Source organism: Pinus tabuliformis, chromosome 1_2, assembly GCF_031772625.1.
Source record: "Pinus tabuliformis cultivar Carrire ecotype Pingquan chromosome 1_2, CPIR1, whole genome shotgun sequence".
Lineage (NCBI taxonomy): Eukaryota > Viridiplantae > Streptophyta > Pinopsida > Pinales > Pinaceae > Pinus > Pinus tabuliformis.
In genome coordinates this window covers 186970739-186974861 of record NC_142298.1, presented here as the reverse complement: position 1 = coordinate 186974861, position 4123 = coordinate 186970739, and the positions used below count along the sequence as shown (strand labels likewise).

At 33.4% G+C, this 4123-nt stretch overlaps 1 pseudogene; it reads left to right on the top strand.

Moving 5' to 3' along the window:
- The first annotated feature begins 3253 nt into the window (after positions 1–3253).
- LOC149205121 (putative sucrose-phosphate synthase 2 pseudogene) lies at positions 3254–3775 on the top strand (annotated as a pseudogene).
- Positions 3776–4123: the final 348 nt, after the last annotated feature.

Here is a 4123-nt window from a genome sequence, read left to right as displayed (position 1 = left end):
GTTTATTAATGAATTGATCTTATAATTTTAATAGTCCCTTAGATTTATAATATTAATTCGAAGGGTTCATATTATTAATTCTTTGGGTTTATAGTCTTAATCCCTTTCGATTAATTAATCCATCTGGTTTATATATATATATATATATATATATATATATATATATATATATATATATATATATATATATATATATAAAGTTATAATATATTTTAGTTTCATATATATATATATATATATATGACATAGCATAATATTAATTTCTCAAGTTTATAATATTAATCTTTGGGTTTATAGTCTTAATTCTTTTCGATATATATATATATATATGACATAGCATAATGGCAAGATATAAATAAGTACTATTAATAATAAGTAATTGTTATTATTATGTTATATATTAATTATGTTGTGGTTTCAAATATATATATATATATATATATATATATTATAAGAAAATATAAACCATATATGAAACTAAAATATATTATAAATAACTATATTATGGTTGTTATTATATGTATAGTTATTAAGAATCATATATAATTAGTTTTTAATTAACAAGATACATATAATCATAATTATTAATGTGGTTGATATAAGTTTATTGGTGTAATTTATAAATATGGTTGTATATGTGTTTCATATATGCCTATCCCCGTGAATCAATTTACATTTACTAATGTGATTGTGTTACCAATGTGATTGTGTTAGTTTATAAGATTAACAAAGAGATTTTCTTCAAAGTGCTAGTGCTCAAAACATATAAAATCTTACTAGCTCTATGTATGTGTACAACTTAGTACATCTGAGAAAATTTAAGTTTTGAGAATCTAGGAGAAGCAATGCAAAATCTTTCGTAGCCTTCCTTTTCTCTAACTAGTGTTTTTTCAGGGTTTCCTTCAAGATGCATTGGAGGAACCCTTTTGGTTGAAAATGGAAATGATTGAAAATGGTAATAGTAGCTGCAAGAATTAAAATTCCTTTATCATGAGCTGAATGAGTAAATGGTACAAGTAGATGGTGATAGGGGGGTGTGGGGAAGAACCGTAGTTTTCTTTTAGAGTAATTTTATTGAGAAAAAATTAATGAATAATATCAAACCCTAATGAATAATCATATTCAAATTGCCAAATACTTAGAATTGTTTTATATATTAATCATATTTTGGTTTCATATATATATATATATATATATATATAAAAAGAAAATATAAACCATATATGAAACTAAAATATATTATAAGTAACTATATTATGGTTGTTATTATATAGATAGTTATTAAGAATTATATATAATTAGTTTTTAATCAAGATACATCTAATAATAATTATTAATGTGGTTGATATAAATCTATTAGTGTAATCTATAAATATGGTTGTACATGTGTTTCATATATGCCTACCAGTAGTATATCAACTTACATTTACCAATGTGATTGTGTTAGTTTATAAGATTAACAAATAGATTTTCTTCAAACTGATAATGCTGAAAACATATAAAAACTTACTAGCTCTAAGTATGTGTACAACTTAGTACATATAAGAAAATTCAAGTTCTGAGAATTGAGGAAGAGCAATGTAAAAACATAAATTACCAGCATTACACAACCAAAAAAAACATTTATCCATTCAACATTCGTCCACAATTGTCTTGATAATGCACGTTTCTCAGAGATATTCATATGGAACCGTAGATGAAGCATAGAGCAATATGAAATCTTAATAATATAATAAAACACAAAATTTGCATGTATAGACATGACGGAAGAGCCACGACTCTTTCAATAAGAGTTCTAAAAAATATACCCAGTTAATAGAGCAAAGATATTTCATGTTTACAGTTAAATTAATGGTAAGAAGGTAGCCAAAGGCACCCTATATATTATATTCTTTCTTACCAGTAAGAACCCTGAGACAATGTACAATAGAACTAGGCGAGAGGCACTGATATTATAAATCCTCAGCCTTAAATAAACCCTAGGAGGAAACATAAAAATGAGTTGTAGGAGTTCCCAAAGAAATTGGTAAATAGTCGTATGCACCTTGTGAGCTAAATATAAGCCAAATGTAAACTCAATGATGGTCAGTCCTGTGCTCTTCAAGTTTTTTTTGAAATCCCTAACCTATGAAGGGAGAGCAGAAGTTAATATTACAACCTCTATATTAAATAAAAGACAGGAATTGAACATATGGCAAGGGGGATTACCTCTCAGGAAGTCCCAATTCTTTCTCCAGTGGGACGTGTCTATACATTCATTTTTCCCTTAGCAAACAAACCAAGATTTTCTTGTAGCGAAAATGATATAAGAGAAGCGAATTCGATTAGGCAATACGTGTAATAGGGTCAGCCTCGACATGTCTCTGACATATCCAAAACTCTAACTGAACCATGGTCCCAGGTGGGAGCTTCTAGAGACTGCGAGTTACTATTGGAATATCTAATTCCTACTTGTCTCTAGTTGTGATTCTTTCTATATAAGGAGTATGTTCCTAGTAGTTAGGATCCATTTTCTAGTTTGGTATGTGGTTGAGAGATTTCCTCAACCAATAGATTATGTGTCTAAAATAGTCTCCCTATTTTAAGACAAAACTTTGTATATATGTAATTGTATTTGATTAATAATTTGAATCTGGATTCTCAGTTTTTAAGTTGGTATCAGAGCCCGTGAGGGCCTTGCCCCTCCTGGGCTGAGGGAAATAATTGAGAAGTATATTTTGTTTTAGTTTTCAAGTCTCCATCATCCTTCGAAACATGTGATTATTTTTTTGGTCTGAGCGTGGCATCACTTTTGCCTGATATGTGAATGTTGTTGCTCTGTTTTTGGAGTGGTGGCCGTGCGTGGAAAACATCGCTGGTGTCTTGGACTGGACAACCTCTGGATTCATCAGATCCGGGCAGAGGGAGTTCTGCACACAGGTGCTTTCGTGGCCGCAGAGGGATAGCAGTGATCTTGTTATGAGTGTTTTGAATCGTTGCATCATTGTTTCGAGCCGAGCCTCAGTGGGATGGATGTGAATCTGTGTGTGGTGCCACAGAACCGATGGCCCTGGTGTGGCTGCTGGGATACTATCCTGTCGAGGTGAGTAGCATGGAGTAGTGTGTAAAGAGTTGACTGTGTGAGAAAAATAGTAATGTTGTGGATCCAGATTGTGTGTTCGATTCAACGTCAGGGTCTTCCTTTAACTCGAGTTGTGATGAGAGGGGATTTTACTACCTGTATCGTGTGCAGAGTGGTTTAATTTTAAGAAAAATGGCTGGGAATGATTGGATAAAGGGATATATCGAGGCAATACTGGATGTTGGAGCCAGATTTACAGAATTCGAGACTCGACCTCCGCTTACAGTTGCTGATGGCGGAGGTTTTAATCCGACAAAGTACTTTGTGGAGGAAGTCGTTGCTGGTTTCGATGAATCCGATCTCCATCGCACATGGATAAAGGTGGTGGCGATGTGGAACTCCCTGGAATGTAACAACAGACTCGAAAATATGTGCTGGAGGATATGGCACCTGGCACGTCGACAGAAACAGATCGAGTGGGACGATGTGCAAAGGCTGGCCAAGAGGCGTATCGAGCGCGAGCAAAGGCAGAGAGATGTGACAGAGGACATCTCGGAGGTTTTTTGTATGAGGGTGAAAAGGCTGATGTTGCCACTCCCAGGGAAACCCCAAGCGCGTTTTTTTTTTTTGCGAAACTTCTCCGACTTGCAAGTCTGGTCTGATGACAATAAGGGAAAGTGCGTGTACATTATGCTCATAAGCTTGCATGGTTAAGTAAGAGGAGAAAACATGGAATTGGGTAGAGATTCTGATACAGGCGGGTAAATTAAATACGTTGTAATACTTGCAAGAGCATTGTCAACGATGCCTGGTGTATACCGTGTTGATTTTGGGGCTAATGCTACTATTTTTTCATAATAAGTATGTCATGTCATGGTATTTTTGGTTATTATTGAAGTGACATTGGTCTGACCAACTATTGTCATAATTCTAAGTGTGTTGTGGAACTGGTCATTCCAACAATACACAAATTTGCAAGATATGATGAAGATATGACACTGAAGATGGCATTAGAGGAGCTGCATCAGAAATTAGAGGATGGTAGACAATCTAGTTTGTGTG